This window comes from Melanerpes formicivorus, unplaced genomic scaffold (genome assembly GCF_026170545.1).
Source record: "Melanerpes formicivorus ecotype bairdi unplaced genomic scaffold, bMelFor1.0.p_v2 SCAF_106, whole genome shotgun sequence".
Lineage (NCBI taxonomy): Eukaryota > Metazoa > Chordata > Aves > Piciformes > Picidae > Melanerpes > Melanerpes formicivorus.
The window spans coordinates 1,170,282-1,189,947 of NW_027142458.1; positions in this window are offsets into that span (position 1 = coordinate 1,170,282).

A 19,666-nucleotide genomic window follows, 5' to 3' on the forward strand; every position below is an offset into this window, starting at 1 on the left:
TCAACATCTTTCCTAACCTGAGGGGCCCAGAACTGGACACAGGACTCGAGGTGTGGCCTAACCAGTGCTGAGTCCAGGGAAGAATGACCTCCCTGCTCCTGCTGGCCACACTGTTCCTGATGCAGGCTTTGCCTTACTGAACCTCCTGTGGTTCTCTTCAGCTCACCTCTCCAGCCTGTCCAGGTCCCTCTGGATGGCATCCCACCCCTCAGTCATGCCAACTGCACCACTCAGCTTGGTCTCATCTGCAGGCTCACTATGTCACTGATGAATGGTCCTGTTCACACCACTTGCCTGCTTTGAATTCCCTCCACTATCTAGGTGAAAAGATGCCACCAAAGACGCAAAATGAGCAAGAGACACCACACCCCCTTCCCTCTCCACCTTAGGATCTCTCTTTGAAAGCTGCTTCCACTTCCCACCAGGCAGATTTCTCACCCCACCTTCACGTTTGGGTGTTAGATGGAATTTGTAAGGAGGAGGAGGCATTAACACCATAATAAGAGTAAAAAAGGAGAAGTGAGGAAGTCACTCCAAAAGAGGGAAAGAGGAGAAATAGGAGCAGCAAGAGGTATCGTGTGTATTTGATGACACCAAGCTCAGAGCTGTGTCTGACATGTCTGAGGGATGGGATGTCACCCAGAGGGATCTGGACAAGTCGCACAAATGAGCCTGTGTAAGCCTCATGAGGTTCAACAACACCAAGTGCTCAGGGCAATTCCCAGTATCCAACCAGGCTGGGGAAGGAGAGCAGCCCTAAGAAGAAGGACCTGGGGATGCTGGGGGGTGCAAAGCTGGACATGAACCTGCACCATGCACTGACAGCCCAGCCCCAGCTGTGTCCTGAGCTGATCCCCAGCAGTGTGGGCAACAGGGGCAGGGAGGAGATGCTGCCCCTCTGCTGTGCTCTGCTGAGACCCCTCCTCTGCTCTGGAGTTCTCAGCACAGACAGGGACCTGTTGTAGTGGGGAACAGAGGAGGCCACAGCAATGCTGGCAGGGCTGGAAGCCCTCTGCTGTGAGGCCAGGCTGAGAGAGCTGGGCTTGTTCAGCCTGGAGAGGAGAAGGCTGCAGGGAGACCTTCTGGTGGCCTTGCAGTGCTTAAAAGGCTGATCAAAAAGCTGGGGACAGACTTTTGAGCAAGGCCTGTTGTGACAGGACAAGGGGTGATGGTTTGAGCTGAAAGAGGGAGATTCAGGCTGGAGTCAAGTTAAAAAAACCCAAAAAACATTTGACAAGGGTGGTTGGACCCTGTCCCAGGCTGCCCAGAGAGGTGGGAGATGCCTCATCCCTGGAACTACTCCAGGTCAGGTTGCTGATGTCTCTGCTGTGTGCAGGGAGGGTTGGAGGAGATGACCTTGAAAGGTCCCTTCCCTTCTCCACCATTCCCTGAGTCTGTGTTACTATTTTAGAGCTTGACCTTAATTTCACTCACTGAAGCTACTTTTTTTATTCATCACTTAAAAAAAAAAGTAAAGCAGGCTGTCTTCAAGCTTCTCAACAGGTTTTAGTTCAGTCAATAGTTTGGTTCCAAGAGCATGCTTGTTTCTCTCTTCCAAATGAGGATCAGTGCTGGGGAGAACAGGGCCAACCAGGACCCAAGCAAGGGAGGTTTGGATCAATAATTCAGGGCATCCAAAGGGAGGATTCTGGCAAAGAGTGTCCTCAACAACCACCATTGCTATAGCAACAGTCCAGCTGTTGGTCAGAGCAGCCCCGAGAGGCATTCAGGCTGGTAAGTTGATCTGTTTAGTTCTTGCTTCCATGTCACAGAGTCATAGAATCATTAATATTGGGAAAGATCCTTAAGCTCATCCAGTCCAACCATCAACTCAACACCACCATGGCCATCAAACCATGTCCCACAGTGCCATGTCCACAGATTTCATGAACACCTCCAGGGATGGTGACTCCACCACCTCCCTGGGCAGCCTGTTCCAGTGCCTGACCACTCTTGTAGCAAAGGGATTGTTCTTCATGTCCAGCCTCATCATCAGTAAATTTGCAGATGACACCAAGGTGGGGGCAGGAGTTGACCTGCTGGAGGATTGGAGAGCTCTGCATGGGGACCTTGACAGGCTGCACAGAAGGGCAGATTCCAAGGGCATGAGAGTTAACACATCTAAGTGCCAGGTTCTGCACATTGGCCACAACAACCCCATGCAGTGCTACAGGCTGGGGGCAGAATGACTGGAGAGCAGCCAGGCAGAGAGGGACCTGGGGGACTGGTTGATGGTAGGCTGAACATGAGCCAGCAGTGTGCCCAGGTGGCCAAGAAGGCCAATGGCATCCTGGCCTGCATCAGGAACAGTGTGGCCAGCAGGAGCAGGGAGGTCATTCTGCCCCTGTACTCAGCACTGGTTAGGCCACACCTTGAGTCCTGTGTCCAGTTCTGGGCCCCTCAGTTTAGGAAAGATGTTCAGTTGCTGGAAGGTGTCCAGAGAAGGGCAACAAAGCTGAGGAGGGGTTTGGAGCACAGCCCTGTGAGGAGAGGCTGAGGGAGCTGGGGTTGCTTAGCCTGGAGAAGAGGAGGCTCAGGGGAGACCTTCTTGCTCTCTACAACCCCCTGAAGGGAGGTTGTAGCCAGGTGGAGGTTGGTCTCTTCTGCCAGGCAAGCAGCACCAGAACAAGAGGACACAGTCTCAAGCTGTGCCAGGGGAGATTTAGGCTGGAGGTTAGGAAGAAATTCTTCCCAGCAAGAGAGATTGGCCATTGGGATGTGCTGCCCAGGGAGGTGGTGGAGTCACCATCACTGGAGGTGTTTAGGAAGAGCCTGGCTGAGGCACTTGGTGCCATGGTTTAGTTGATGAGATGGAGTTGGGTGACAGGTTGGACTTGATGATCTCTGAGGTCTTTGCCAACCTGGTTAATTCTATTCTATTCTATTCTATTCTATTCTATTCTATTCTATTCTATTCTATTCTATTCTATTCTATTCCATTCCATTCCATTCCATTCCATTCCATTCCATTCCATTCCATTCCATTCCATTCCATTGTAGACTAACCTAACCTAACCTAAACCTCCCCTGGCACAATTCTAAGCCATTGCTATAACTAATTTGTTTCTTCCTTTGCAGTGATGCAATATGTTTTGCTTCTCAGACAACGGAGTGAGCATGTTGGAGAGACTGCCTCATGCCATTCAGTGTTGAGTAAAGGTGTGAGAACCTCAGACAGGATCATGCCACGAGTCCTAGGGGTCTGCTTCTGCTGAGCTGATACACTGAGCAGCAAGCAGGAACAACCACAACAGCACTAATAATACTAAACACAGATTTGGGGGTGGAATGTGCTTTCAAATTGAAAGATACAAAGGACAATCACTGAGTTGGAGATGAGCTGGAATCTCCATGGTGCCTTGGGGCAACAGAAGAATTATGGCTGCAATATATCTAGGAGTGATGTAAGCCACAGAAACTCCACTGTACCTGAGCTGCTGACAGAAGGTCAGGTATTTGGGGGGGAGGGAGGAGGGAAAGGGGGAGCTGGGGAGTGTCCCTAGGCTGTGAAGCAAAGCAATTATTTCATTACCCATCCAGCCCTCATTTAGACCCAGCTCCTGTTTGTGTTTGATTGCCCTCCTGATAATGATGATGTTGAGAATTGCTGTGTGATGAGGAATTGCAATCAGCTAAATAGCAGCAGAGGTTCCCCCTGGGAAAAGGGACTTATGGAATCCCACAGCAGATTGGGTTGGGAGGCTCCTGACTCTTTGTCTGCTTGAAAGGGGAACTTGGGGGAAACAAGGTATGGGCAGGTAGGTTGAGGTCAAGGAACATAATAGGAGCAAGCTCTAGACAGGGAAAGTGGTTTCAGGGTTTGCTGCTTCTGTTGGCATTCCCCTGGTTTGGGGTCTGTGTGGGAGTAGTGAAAATTCTTCCATCAATATGAACCACCTCAACTCCTGTGAAAAGCCAGTGTGGGATGTAGGGTATCTCATATGGGACAACATCCCTTCCCTGAAAGGCCTGGAAAAGGGTTGTGTCCCAGGCTGGCATAGGATGGAAGGATCACAGGATGTTAGGGCTTGGAAGGGACCTCCAAAGATCATCAAGTCCAACCCCCCTGACAGAGCAGGGCCAGAGAATCCAGCACAGGTCACACAGGAACACATCCAGATGGGGCTGGAAAGGCTCCACAGAAGGAGACTCCACAACCCCTCTGGGCAGCCTGTTCCAGTGCTCTGTGACCCTCCCAGTGCAGAAGTTCCTCCTCATGTTGAGGTGGAACCTCCTGTGCTGGAGTTTCTATCCATTGCCCCTTGTCCTATCCCAGGGTGCAGGTGGGCAGAGCCTGTCCCCTGCCTCTTGACCCCCAGCCCTCAGGTAATGATAACCATTGATTAAATCCCCTCTCAGTCTTCTCTTGTCCAGAATAAAAAGCTCTCATACTTTGTCTGACAAGCAAATGGTTTCAAGTTGCACCAGGGTATGTTTAGGTTGGAGATGAGGAACAATTTCTTTGCTGCAAGAGTGGTCAGGCACTGGAGCAGGCTGCCCAGGGAGGTGGTGGAGTCACCATCCCTAGAGGTGTTCAAGCAACCTGTGGCCATGGCACTTTGGGCCATGGTCTAATGGCCATGGTGGTGTTGGGTTGAAGGTTGGACCTGATGATCTTAGAGGTCTTTTCCAACTGAAATGATTCAATGATTATGTGCCCAACTGGAGTGAAAAAGATGTTGCAGTGTGCCCAGGTGACCAAGAAGGACAGTGGCATCCTGGACTGCATCAGGAACAGTGTGGCCAGCAGGAGCAGGGAAGTCATTGCGCCCTGTACTCAGCACTGGTTAGGCCACACCTTGAGTCTTGTGTCCAGTTCTGGGCCCCTCAGTTTAGCAAAGATGTTGAGTTGCTGGAAGGTGTCCAGAGAAGGGCAACAAAGCTGGGGAGGGGTTTGGAGCACAGCCCTGTGAGGAGAGGCTGAGGGAGCTGGGGTTGCTTAGCCTGGAGAAGAGGAGGCTCAGGGGAGACCTTCTTGCTCTCTCCAACTCCCTGAAGGGAGGTTGTAGCCAGGTGGGGGTTGGTCTCTTCTGCCAGGCAAGCAGCACCAGAACAAGAGGACACAGTCTCAAGCTGTGCCAGGGGAGATTTAGGCTGGAGGTGAGGAAGAAGTTCCTCCCAGCAAGAGAGATTGCCCATTGGAATGTGCTGCCTGGGGAGGTGGTGGAGTCCCCATCCCTGGAGGTGTTTAGGAAGAGCCTGGCTGATGCCCTTGGTGCCATGGTTGAGTTGATGAGATGGTGTTGGGTGATAGGTTGGACTTGAGGATCTTTTCCAACCTGGTTAATTCTGTATTCTGTATCACTGCCTGGCTGGGCTGGTGGTGATGGTAAGGAAGAGAAGACATCAGCCACAGAGCCACTGGGTCCTCCCTTCCTTGCTGACCTAAGCATGTGTAGTTCAAGTCACAGAATCAAACACAATCCCAGCATGTTGAAGGTTGAAAGGGACCTCTGGAGGTGATCCACTCCAGACCCCCTGCCAGAGCAGAGGCACCCACAGAAGCTTGTCCAGAATCACAACATCCAAGTGGGTTTGGAAGCTCTCCAGAGAAGGAGACTCCACAACCTCTCTGGGCAGCCTGCTCCAGGCCTCCAGCACCCTCACACCAAACAACTTTCTCCTCATCTTCAGGTGGAACCTCCTGGGTTCCAGTTTGTGCCTGTTGGCCCTTGTCGTGGAAGTTTGTTCTATTCATGTGACATTGATATTGTTATTGATAAGCATTGAGAAGATTCCCCTCTCATTCCAATATTATTGGGATGCTTCTAGTTCCAAAGGCATGAGGAGGTATCCTATAGATTGGAAAAGGCCTCTAAGATCATCAAGTCCAACCATCAATTGAAGACCACTGTGACTGAACCCCAGCCAAGCCTCCAACCTTTGAGAAGGGAGCTTTTTTGGGCAGTGCCTTTGGATATTAGGAACAAATTTCTGCACATTAGGAAGAAATTCTTTCCAGTGAGGGTGGGGAGACACTGGAACAGGTTGCCCAGGGAGGTTCTGGTTGCACCCTCCCTGGATGTGTTCCCAGGCTGGATGAGACCTTGAGCAACCTGGTTCTAGTGGAAGGTGTCCCTGCTCATGGCAGGAGAGGGGGTTGGAACTAGATAATCTTTAATGTCTCTTCCAACCCAACCCATGCTATGAATCTATGATTTTTCTGCAGGAGTTGAGGGTTTAATATATATGAAAATCAGCAATCTTTGCATATGTGCCTTTTGTCATGGAACTGTGACAGATGGTGAGCTCCAGAAATCTCTCTCCTCGCTGTGGAAAAACCTTGGCTTGACTTCTGCTCGCCCCAAACTTGTTTTTTAAACTGCTTTGGCGTTTGAGTTTTTATAGAGAGATGGATTTATTTGATTTTGTTTATGTTGGTGGTGGTGTGGGTTGTTTTTTTTTCCCCCCTCCTGCTCTGCTTTTGTTTCAGTTTATTTGTTTATTTTCCCACCTCTCTGCCAAGTATTTCCACATACAAATTGCAAATCCAGCTCTGGTTTCTTTCTTTCTTTATTTTTCTCCTCCCCCCCCAACCCTTTCTGTGCATAATGGCAATGACTTTGTTATTTCTGCCTGGCTCCTTATTAAAAATAAATAGGGACAGGGTGGCACATTTGCACCATCTCCCTTTCTGACAGCAATCCCAACATGTTCTTACTGTTTAAGGGTGGTGGAGGAGAAAAAAGCACAGCAAAACAAAACAAAACACAAACAAACCCCACAACAAAATCAAAATCAAAATCAAAATCAAAACAAAACCCCAAACCCAAACATGACAACAAACATAAAACCAAAACCAAACCAAAAACCAAAACCCAAAGCCAAAACCCAAAAAACAAACCCCAACCCAAAACCAAAACCAAACCAAAACCAAACCAAAAACCAAAAACAAAACAAAACAAAAAAACCCCAAACCAAACACAAAACCAAAAACCAAATTCCAAATCCCAAACCAAAAACCAAGCCAAAACCCAAAAATAAAACCAAAACCTGAACCCAAATCCCTAAACAAAAAACCAAACACAAAACCAAACCCAATAATAAAACCACAAAAAAATACCAAGCATAAAAAACTACACAAAAAAACACCCCAAAATCAAAACCAAACAAAAAACTCAAACCCAAACCAAAAACTAAAGAGAAAACCAAAACAAAAAACCACAAAAAACCCCAAATACCCCAAACAAAAAACCCAAAACCAAAATCAAAACCAAACCAAAAGCCAAACCCAAAACCAAAATACAGAAGTAAAAACTAAACACAAACCCAAGACCAAACCAAAGCCAAAAAGCAAAACCAAACAAGCACAAAAACTCCCCCCAAAAGAAACACAAAACCAAAACCAAAGAAAACCAAAACCCAAAAGCAAACACAAAAAGAAGGAAAAACCAAACTCCAAACCAAAACCCAAACCAGAACCCAAAACCCAACAAAAAAGAAGCATAAACCAAACCCCAAACCAAACCAAAACCAAAATCGAAAACCCAACCAAAAAAAGAAGCAAAAACCAAACCCCAAACCAAACCAAAACCAAACCCCAAAACCCAACAAAAAAAGAAGTAAAAACTAAACCCAAACCAAAACCCAAAACCCAACAAAAAAAGAAGCAAAAACCAAACCCAAACCAAAACGCAAAACCCAACAAAAAAGAGAAGCAAAAACCAAACCCAAAGCCAAATCAAAACCCAAAACCAAAACCCAACAAAAAAAGAAGCAAACAGCAAACACAAAACCAAAACCAAACCCAAACCCAAAACCCCAAACCCAACAATAAAAGAAGCAAAAACCAAACCCCAAACCAAACCAAAGCCAAACCCCAAAACCAAACAAAAAAAGAAAAACCAAACCCAAAACCAAACACAAAAAAGAAGCAAAACCCAAACCCCAAACCAAAACCCAAAACCCAACAAAAAAGGAAGTGAAAGCCAAACCCAAAAACAAACACAAAAAAGAAGCAAAAGCCAAACCCAAAACCAAACCAAAACCCAGCAAAAAAAGAAGCAAAAAGCAAACACAAAACCAAAACCAAACCCCAAAACCAAACAAAAAAAATGCAAAAACCAAAACCAAACCCAACCCCAAAAAAGAAGCAAAACCCAAACCCCAAACCAAAACCCAAACCCAAAACCCAACAGAAAAGGAAGTGAAAGCCAAACCCAAAACCAAACACAAAAAAGAAGCAAAAGCCAAACCCCAAACCAAACCAAAACCCAGTAAAAAAAGAAGCAAACACCAAACACAAAACCAAAACCAAACAAATGAAGAAGCAAAAACCAAAACCAAAACCAAACACAAAAAAGAAGCAAAAACCAAACCCCAAACCAAAACCTAAAACCCAACAAAAAAGGAAGTGAAAGCCAAACCCAAATCGAAACACAAAAAGAAGCAAAAACCAAACCCCAAACCAAACCAAAACTCATCAAAAAAAGAAGGAAACACCAAAACCAAACCCAAACCCAAACCCAAAACCAAACAAAAAAAGAAGCAAAAACCAAACCCAAAACCAAACACAAAAAAGAAGCAAAACTCAAACCCCAAACCAAACCAAAACCCCAAAAAAGAGAAGCAAAAACCAAACCCCAAAACCAAACCAAAACCAAACCCCAAAACCAAACACAAAAAAGAAGCAAAACCCAAACTCAAATCCAAACACAAAAAAGAAACAAAGCCCAAAACCAAAACCCAAAACCAAACAAAAAAGGAAGTGAAAGCCAAACCCAAAACCAAACACAAAAAAGAAGCAAAAGCCAAACCCAAATCAAACCAAAACCCAGCAAAAAAAGAAGCAAACCCCAAACACAAAACCAAAACCAAACCCCAAAACCAAACAAAAGAAGATGCAAAAACCAAACACAAAACCAAACACAAAAAAGAAGCAAAAACCAAACCCCAACCCAAAACCTAAAACCCAACAAAAAAGGAAGTGAAAGCCAAACCCAAATCGAAACACAAAAAGAAGCAAAAACCAAACCCCAAACCAAACCAAAACTCATCAAAAAAAAGAAGCAAACACCAAAACCAAACCCAAACCCAAACCCAAAACCAAACAAAAAAGATGCAAAAAACAAACACAAAAAAGAAGCAAAACCCAAATCCCAAACCAAACCAAAACCCAACAAAAAAAGAAGCAAAAACCAAACCCCAAACCGAACCAAAACCAAACCCCAAAACCAAACAAAAAAAAGAAGAAAAACCAAACCCAAAACCAAACACAAAAAAGAAGCAAAACCCAAACCCCAAACCAAAACCCAAAACCCAACAAAATAGGAAGTGAAAGCCAAACCCAAAACCAAACACCAAAACCCAGCAAAAAAAGACGCAAACACCAAACCCCAAACCAAAACCAAACCCAAAACCAAACCCAAACCCAAACCCAAACCCAAACCCAAACCCAAACCCAAACCCAAACCCAAAACCAAACAAAAAAAGAAGCCAAAACCAAACACAAAAAAGAAGCAAAAACCAAACCCAAAACCAAACCAAAACCCAGAAAAAAAAAGAAGCAAAAACCAAACCCAAACCCAAACCCAAACCAAACCACAAAGCACCACCACCACCACCACCAACAAAAAAACCACCCCAACAACCCCCTAACCCCACCACAACTCAAACCAGGAAGCCGTTTTTCCTCTGGCAGCTCCAGACAAGCCGCTCATTGAAAATGTAATACACTGCTGCCATGTCACAGGTCAGCTGGCAAATGGCAATCTGAATTTTAAAAGGAATATGAATAAAATTCTGTTTTATTTTGAAAATGAACTTTGTGCCCTCCATCATGAATCCAATATATGTCTTAATCTTCTATGCTCTTGAAGCCTGCGGCTCCTGGCTGAGTCCTTTGACTCCTGAACCTAATAAGGAAATAGGTTGTTTTCTCATCCTCGCCTCATTTTGAGAGGGGGCTGAAACAAACAGTCCCTATTTCAAATGTAATTGGCAGAGCATAAAAACATGTGTGTTAGATAATTTAGTTGGGGTTTTTTTTTCTTGGGGTTTGTGTTTTGGGGTTGTTTTGTCGGTTTTTTTTTTTCCCCTTTTGGTTGGTTGTGGGTTTGTTTCGTTTCCCCCCTCCCTCCCCTCTCCCCATCTCCTCTCCCTCCCCCCCCTCCCCGCCCCCACTCCCCCTTCCTTTTCGTGTTTGGTTAGCTTTACAGCATTGGGATGTTTGATTTCCTCTGATTTGATTAAGATGGGCCACCCCTGGAAATGTGCTGGGGCCAAAGCCCTGGGCAGAATCCAAACACTTTGTGTTTGCCTTGCAGCCAGCCCATGTTGAGGTGCTAAAGGGTCGGAGGGCTGGTGCCCCTTCCCTCCACCCCTTCACCCCAGCAACTCCTCGGCATGGATGCTGGGTGTCGAACCTGTGCTGCAGGCGCAGCCAGGGACCCTCAACAGCAACCCCTGGTCTGCAAACATTGGGTAATCTGACTTGTTTCTGCTTGCAGCCGGCAGAACTCACAGAAGAATTGAATTGTTTGGCTTGTAAAAGACCTCTAAGATCACCCAGTCCAACCAGCAACCCAACACCAGCATGGCCGTTAAACTATGTCCCAAACTGTCATGACCACAGGCTTCTTGAACACCTTCAGGGATGGAGACTCCACCACCCCCCTGGGCAGCCTGCTCCAATGCCTGACCACTCTTGCAACAAAGAAATCATTCCTCATGTCCAACATTAACCTCCCCTGGCACAATTTCAGGCCATTTCCTTTCCTTCTGTCATCTGATACTAGAGAGAGGAGACCAAACCCCATCTCACTCCAACCTCATTTCAGGGAGTTGTAGAGAGCAGTGAGGTCTCCCCTCAGCCTCCTCTTCTCCAGACCAAGCAACCCCAGTTCCCTCAGCTGCTCCTTGTAAGACCTGTTCTCAGATGTAGAGAGATGCTATCACCAAAGGGTTAATGCCATCTGATGGGCAGCAAAGATGCTGGCTATGGGGCTTCGTACTCACAGAGGGTGTGTAAATATACTCTAACAGAATCCCAGCATGGTACTGGCTGGAACAGACCTCTGGAGATCATAAAATAGTTTTGAGTTGGAAGGGACCTTGAAGGTCATTCAGTTCCAACCTCATTCCCATGGGCAGGGACACCTTCCACTAGACCAGGCTGTTTGAAATGAAGCCTCATCCAGCCTGATCTTAAACACTTCCAGACATGAACTTTCCACAGGTTCTCTGGACAACCTGTCCCAGTGTCTCACCACTCTCATAGTAGAGAACTTCTTCCTAAAGTCCAACCTAAATCTACCCTGCTTTAGTTTCAAACCATTGCCCCCTATCCTATCATGACAAGCCCTTATAAAAGGTCCTTCTCCAGCTCTCTTGTAGCCCACTTCAGGGACTGGAAGATCATCTAAGTCCACCCCTCAACCCTCTCCCCACTGGGTGAAGGGGTTGAGGTGTAGGAAATATGTTTCTTGTGGGAATCCCTGTGGTTCATGCAACCCTTCCAGAGGGTCTGCTGAAGCAGCTCATCACCAGGCAGGACTGGGGCAGGCAGGATGTGGTGCTGGAGGAGTGGGAGATCAGGCAGCTGGACCCCCAGAGCTGCAGAGGTGTGGGAATAGAGCTGGGAGTTAGTGCACTAGATCCATGGGTTGGAAACCTGGTCAAGATCTCCTTGGCCCAATAGTTAATGGTCATAGCTGGAAATACAGTTGGTTTTTTTTCTTACTGGAATAGCTCAACAATGGAATTCTCTTTCCTCTAGCCCAGGGGATTTCCACAGGCTGTAGGAAGGGGTGAACAGTTTTACAAGGTCATGTCTTACAAGTAGCAAGAAAAGTATTTGGTCTCTGGAGACCACATTTTGCTATCCATTTTCATGTCTCCAGCTAGATTTGGCCAAAACAAGGACCTCTGTTCTCTCTAGGACTGGTCTGAGGGGCAGAAGTCACAGCATCACTGACTCCCAGCATGGTGGGAGTTGGAAGGCACCTCTGCAGATCATCCAGTACAACCCCTCTGCTAAAGCAGGGGCACCCAAACCAGCTTGCCCAAGGGGCACAGTGGCCAGGAGGGTTTGGAATCTCTCCAGAGAAGGAAACTCCACAACCTCTCTGGACAGCCTGCTCCAGGCCTCCAGCACCCTCGCTGCAGAGAAGCTTTATCGTAAGAATGACAAATTGCTGTTTACATTCCTCATCCATAGATGACAAAAGTGCAAAAGGGACTTAATCATAGAATTGTTTTAGCTGGAAAAGTCCTCTGAGACCACTGAGCTCACCACCACCACCCTAACACCACCGTGGCCATTAAACCATGTCCCAGAGTGCCATGGCCACACATTTCTTGCACACCTCCAGGCATGGTGACTCCACCACATCATCACATGATCATAGAATCATAGAATCAGTAAGGTTGGAAGAGACCTCAAAGATCGTCAAGTCCAACCTGTCACCCAACACCTCAGGACTACTTCACCATGGCACCAAGTGCCACATCCAATCCCCTCCAGGGATGCTGTCTCCACCACCTCCCTGGGCAGCACATTCCAATGGCCAATTACTCTCTCTATGAAGAATTTCTTCCTAACATCCAGCCTAAATCTCCCCTGGCACAGCTGGAGACTGTGTCCTCTTGTTCTAGTGCTGGTTGCCTGGGAGAAGAGACCAACCCCCACCTGGCTATGATCTCCCTTCAGGGAGTTATAGACAGCAAGAAGGTCTCCCCTGAGCCTCCTCTTCTCCAGGCTAAACAACCCCAGCTCCCTCAGCCTCTCCTCACAGGGCTGTGCTCCAGCCCTCTCCTCAGCCTCTTTGCCCTTCTCTGGACACGTTCAAGAGTCTCAATGTCCTTCTTAAACTGAAGGGCCCAGAACTGGCCATGGGACTCAAGGTGTGGCCTAACCAGTGCTGAGCAGAGGGGCACAATGACTTCCCTGCAACACCCACAACTTCACCTTACAGATATCCACAAATCTTTTATGCCTAAATTCCCCAAAAATATAAAAGGAGAGGAAAAAAAAAACCCAAAACATCAAACCCAGAACAAAACAAAACCAACCAAAGGGGAAAAAAAAAAAACACCACCAAAACCTATTTTTTCTCCCCAACATTGATGCATTTCAGATCCTATTTTGAATTCTGGATGCTTACCCTTTACCATTTTGGCTCAATTTGGAACAATCCAGACCCCAAACCATTCATTCTAGTGTCCCACCTGGGAGAAGCTGCACCATGGAAGGTAGAAGAGAGAAGCAGTTCCAACCCAAATCCTCTCATTGTCTCTGCTGGGAGAAGCTGCACCATGGAAGGTAGAAGAGAGAAGCAGTTCCAACCCAAATCCTCTCATTGTCTCTGCTGGGAGAAGCTGCACCATGGAAAGGCAGAGGAGGAACAATTCAGCCCTAAATCCATCTCTCCTTGCATCCCTTCTAGGAGAAGCTGAACCATGTGAAAGCTGAGGATAAGAACAATCAGGCCCCAAAATTATTGCTCCCAGCATCCCTCCTGGAAAGGCAGAGGAGGAGCAATCTGTACTCAAACCCATTCCTCCTGGACAAAGCTGCCCCATGGAAAGACTGAGAAGAGGAACAATTGGGAAGCCAAACCCATTCCTCCTGGGAGAAGCTGCACCATGGAAAGGTGGAGAAGAAACAATCCAGATCCAAACCCATTCCACCCAGCATTCCTCTTGGGAAAGATTTCACCATGAAAAAGGTAGAGGAGAGGAACAACCCTAGACCAAGGTAGCCCACATCAGTGAGCACAAATTCAGAATCATAGAATTGTCTCATTGGGAAAAACCTTCCAGGACCATCCAGCCCAACCATCAACCCAGCACCACCATGACCATTAAACCATGTCCCACAGTGCCATGGCCACAGATTTCTTGAACCCCTCCAGGAATGGTGACTCCACCACCTCCCTGGGCAATCAATATTGGTCAGGTCTCACATCCCATTCCCTTTCCTTCCACTAATTTCCATGATGGAGATAATCAGCACCTTTTAAATCAAAGAGCTGCTCTCAGCCTTTCCTCCCAAAGCCAGTGCTTGGGCTCCTCTCTCAGCACAATCACAGAATCACACAGAATGACAGGGCTTGGAAAGCACCTCTGGAGACCGAGTCCAAGAGCCCTGCCAAAGCAGCTTCACCTGGAGAAGGTCATGGTACCATGAGAGCTTTTGTTCCTGGCCATGGGGATAGCTGTGACAGAGGATAGAGGACACTCCAATGAGCCTGACTTAGAGCTTGTTGGTATTAAAAACTAAGTGAAAAAAAAATTCACAGGACCACAGAATGGTAGGGGTTGGAAAGGACCTCTGGAGATCATCCAGTCCAACCCCAAGGCTGGATCATAGAATCATAGAATTGTCAGGGTTGGAAGGGACCTCAAGGCTCAGCCAGTTCCAACCCCCCTGCCATGGGCAGGGACACCTCACACTACAGTAGGTTGCTCACAGCCACATCCACCCTGAAAAACCTCCCAGGATGAGGCTTCCACCAGCTTCCTGGGCAACCTGTGCCAGTCTCTCATCACCCTCATGGGGAAGAACTTCTTCCTAACATCCAATCTCAATCTACCCATTGCTAGTTTTGTTCCATTCCCCCCAGTCCTACCACTCCCTGACACCCTCAAAAGTCCCTCCCCAGCTTTCTTGGAGCCCCCTTTCAGACACTGGAAGGCCACAATAAAGTCTCCTCAGAGCCACCAAAAGGATCACCTAGAGAAGGTCACCCAGGAACCTGTCCAGGTGTGTTTTGAACATCTCCAGAGACGGAGCTCCCAGCACCTCACCGGGCAGCCGGTGCTCCATCACCCTGAGCTGAAAGCAAAGTTCCTCCTCGTGTTTAGATGGAAAGCAGCGACTCCTTAATTGGTGTGAGCTGCTCCAACATGTTTTTAATGAAAAGGAGGCAGAGGAGTCGGGGTTTGTTGGCTGGCAGAGCCCAATTTAACAAAAGTGGGAGTGGAAGATAAGCCGAGAGAGGCTCCTCTGCAGCGAGCCGGCTGCGCAATGAATCACGCGGTGCCAGAGTTGAGCAGAATATAATTGAGTCCAACATCTCCGAGCACTTTCACCATAATTAATGATAATCTGTAACAGAGGAATCTGAGATTCCAGTTCAGAGAACTGTTTAATTAGGCCAAGTAATGAAAGCAGCAGCAGTAGAAGAATATGGCCTGCCTCATGATTAATGATTCATGCTGCTGAACACAAAAAGTGCCGCGCCGTTAACTCCGGCGGATGCTGCCTGGCGCTGGCATTTACAAAACAGTGAAGTGCAGGCAGGGCTTTTTCTTTTTTTTTATTATTATTATTATTTTATTAGGGTTTTTTTTTAATTTTTGGTGTTTTGTTTTAGGGGGTTGCTTTTCAAGGTGTAGCTGGCAGGATCCTTTGCTGAGCTATTTACATGATAAATATGGTGGCGAAGGGTAACCCCCTCTCCCTTCGCGGGTTCTTTCTTTTTGTGCTCTGGGGGTTGCTTCAAGATGAATAGGGGGAGCAGGCTGGAGGCTGGGATGAAGTGAGGGGGGTCTCCTGTGCTGCTCAGTTAATTAGTGCCCTCACTTGGAAAGTTAGTTGAATGCTGGGGTTGCTTTTTTGGCTTTGGGCTGACACAGCCCAGCCCCTGGTGAAGTGATGCGCTCTGGGCACAGCTATAAAGACATTCGGCTCTCTGGAAGAAAGGGGAAGGAAGAAAAATGGTTCTGGTCACAAAGGAGAAGGGAGGGGGGAGAGAAAAAAGAGAAGTGGGTAAGGAGAAAAAAAAAAAGAGGAAAAAAGAGAAATAAGGGAGGAGAGGACAGTCAAAAAAAGAGGAGAAGAGGGTAAAAGAAGAGAAAAAGGAGGAGGGGGAAAAAAGAGAGAAAAAGGAGAGGAGGGGAAAAGGAGAGAAAAAAGAGAGAAGGGTAAAGAAAAAGAGAAAAAGGAGGAGGGTAATGAAAGAGAGAAAAAGGAGAGGAGGGGAAAAGAGAAGAAGGGTAGAAGGGTAAAAAAAAAGAAAAAGGAGAGAAGGGTAAAAAAGAGAGAAATGGAGAGGAGGGTAAAGAAAAAAGATAAAAAAGAGAGAAGGAAAAAAGAAAATGAGAGGAGGGTAAAGAAAAAAGAGAAAAAGGAGAGGAGGCTCAAAAGAAAAAAGGAAAATGAGAGAAGGGTAAAACAAAGAGAAAAAGGACAGGAGGATAGAGAAATAGAAAAAGGAGAGGAGGGTAAAAAAAAAAAGATAAAAAGGAGAGGAGGGTAAAAAAAGAGAGAAAAAGGAGAGAAAGGTCAAAAAAAAGAGAAAAAGGAGAGGAAGGTAAAGAAAGTGAGAAAAAGGAGAGGAGGGTAAAAAAGAGAGAAATGGAGAGGAGGGTAAAGAAAAAAGATAAAAAAGAGAGGAAAAAAAGGATAAAATGAGAGGAGGGTAAAGAAAAAAGAGAAAAAAGAGAGAAGGAAAAAAAAAGGAGATAATGAGAGGAGGGGGAAGAAAAAAGAGAAAAAGGAGAGGGAGGTAAAAAAGAGCAAAATGGAGAGGAGGGTAAAGAAAAAGAAAAAGGAGAGGAGGGTGAAAAAAGAAAAAGGAGAGGAGGGTGAAAAAAGATAAAATGAGAGGAGGGTAAAAAAAAAAAGAGAAAAAAGAGAAAGGGAGAAAAAAGAGAAGAGGGAGAAAAAAGATAAAGGGGGGGGAAGAAGAGGAAAAAAAGAGAGAAGAGGGGGGAGAAAAGATAAAAGAAAAGGAAAAAAGAAAAGCAAAAGGAAAAGATGAAGAGGTGACAAGTTTGTTGGTTTGTTTTGTGGTTTGGGTTTTTTTTTCTTTCTTCTTTCTTTGCGGCTTTCCACTTCTGCTAGGTCAGGGTGCAAAAATGTAGAGCAATTTGCCAGGGAATTGCCCTGGAAGTGGAAGGGACATGACAAAAGAAGTGCTAAGACTGCCTGGGGCTTTAACTTACAAGCCAGGAAATTATCTGGGTTTTATGTGACTATTTACTCGGCCATCGGATGAGACAAGGAGCAGCACTTATCACGGGCACTGCAGAAGCCCCCGGTGCATATGCAAGGTCTGAGATAAGGCCACTTTGCCACAGAAGCATGTTCACTAATGTCTCCATTCACCACCAGATTAGGTCTCCTTGGGTGCCTGCTTCAGAAGCTGCCATGCTTCAGCACCCACCGAGACTAATACCCATGCAGGAGACATTATCTTGCTCTCTTGCATTAATGGACCAACATTTCCACCCTGCCACCGGCCTTCCCTTGGTGGAGAGGACCCCCTGCCCTGCACCGTCTCTTTCAACTCTCCTCCTCCTGGCAGGAACAATGATGAAGGGCCGGGAGCATCTCTGTGAGGAGGAAAGACTGAGAGCCCTGGGGCTGTGGAGCCTGGAGAAGAGCAGCCCCAGAGAGCTAAAGAACCTGGTGGGGGGGCAGGAGGATGTGGCCAGACTCTTGTCAGTGGTGCCCAGAGACAGGACAAGGGGCACTGGGCACAAACTGGAAGCCAGGAGGTTCCACCTGAAGATGAGGAGAAAGTGATTTCGTGTGAGGGTGCTGGAGCCCTGGAGCAGGCTGCCCAGAGAGGTTGTGGAGTCTCCTTCTCTGGAGAACTTCCAAACCCAGTTGGCCACTGTGATGCTGAGCAAGCTGCTGTGGGTGCCTCCACTTTAGTAGGTGGCTTATGCTCGATGGTCTCCAGAGGTCCCTTCCAGCCCCACCATTCTAGGATTCAGCTCAGTCTTCACCCCAACAGCTGACCTTAGGGCATGCTCTAAATGGAAGATGTGAGACTGCCTGGGGTGAGGAGCTCACCCAAAATGTGTTCTTCATTCCTTCTGGCAATACAAAGGCTCCCTGGGCTTGTGGAGGATCTCAACCTTCCCATTCCAGCATTGCCCACCCACCCTTCTCCTCCCAGCCAGCTTTGGTTCACTGGCAGCAAGAAACCAGATACCACTATGAGGCTTCTTTTTCCTTCCTTATCCCCCCTCAAGCACACTTCCAAGAAGTAGAAAAGCATCAAAAACCCACCTGAAATGATGGGAGAATGGATGTGCTTAAAATTATGATGTCAAATAACGAGCAGGGCAACTTGTGAATCTTTAATGGATGGTTTAAAGAGCCCATAAACTTTGGGCTGAGATTACAGAGGCTCTGAACCTGTCAAACACAGCTCAGTTGGGTTTCTTTTCTGAAAGAGAAAAGGACAACCTGGCAACCACAAACCAGAGAGCTTCACACTGGTGGAAAGGAAGCTATGAGAAAGCCTCCTGAGGGATGCAGGGTGAGGAAGAGGAGGATGTGATTTAAGGCCAGCAGAATGGCTCTCAGCAGGCTGCATAGTGCTTAACTAATCCTCAGTGTCCTTTGAAGATCTTACTGCCAGGGGAGATAAGGGAAATGCAGGAGACTGAGGTTCAAAAGGGCTTTCAAGGAGGTTTCATTCAGCAGGTGAATGGCCAGGATAAAGGGACACAACTGGTGTGGGCACAGAAGGCTTCACATCACATGAGGTCCAACTCAAGGGGTTGGGGGTACATCAGAGAATGGTAGGGGTTGGAAGGGAGCTCTGGAGATAGAGCCCAGTCCCCCCTGCCAAAGCAGGATCACCTAGGGCTGGGCACATAGGAACACATCCAGATGGGTCTAGAAAGTTTTCAAAGGAGAGTGGCTTTGTGTCCTACCAAGGCAAACAGAAAACTCAGTGTCAGGAGCAAGGGTGGATCCAGCTCTTCAATCAGCCCTGTGTGACAGGAAGGGAGGAGAAGCACCTTGGAGTTCTGGTGGGCATAGGACAGCAATCTGCCCTTGTGGCCAAGAAGACCAAGGGTCTCCTGGAGTGCATGAAGAAAAGTATGGCCTGCAGGTCAAAGAAGGTTCTTCTCCAACTGTACTCTGCCTTGGCACAACCACATCTGCAGTATTGTGTCCAGTTCTGGCCTCCCCAGTTCAAGAGGGACAGGGAAAGACCAGAGAGTGTCCAATGAAGCCTATGAGGATGATGAGGGGACTGGAACATCTATCTCCTGTGAAAAGGCTGAGAGACCTGGGGCTGGTTGGGCTGGTTAGGCTGGAGAAGAGAAGACTGAGAGGAGATCTTGTTGATGTTTATCAGTATCTGAAGGGTGGGTGTCAAGAAGGGGCCAGGCTCTTTTCAGTGGTGTCCAGTGACAGGAGAAGGGGCAATGGACACAAACTGGAAGACAGGAGATGTTCTCTCAAACTGAGGAGAAATTTGTTTGGTGTGAGGGTGCTGGAGCCCTGGAGGAGGCTGCCCAGGGAGGTTGTGGAGTCTCCTTCTCTGGAGAGCTTCCAACCCCAGCTGGATATTGTGCTGCTGGGCAAGCTGTTGTGGGTGCCCTGCTTTAGAATGGGGTTTGGACTGGGTGATCTGCAGAGGTCCCTTCCAACCCCCAGGTGTGTGATTCCAAGATCATCCAACCTTCCCTATTGTTAGTTAAAACTGTTATCACAGCATCTTGTGGAAGCTCAGAAATTCAGCAGCAGCCTCATCCAAAGTCACTTTGACCTGCTCCACTCTGTCATTCATTCTGCATCCCATTAGTGATTTTCCTGATTAAACTAGAGGCTTTAAGCCCCCTGCCCACTAAAATAACTCCATCCAGGTAACTCTGTGCTCATCATTAACTGTCAGTGGCAGCCTCTGCCTGATCCTCAGGTGCCCAAGAAGGCCAGTGGCATCCTGGCCTGCATCAGGAACAGTGTGGCCAG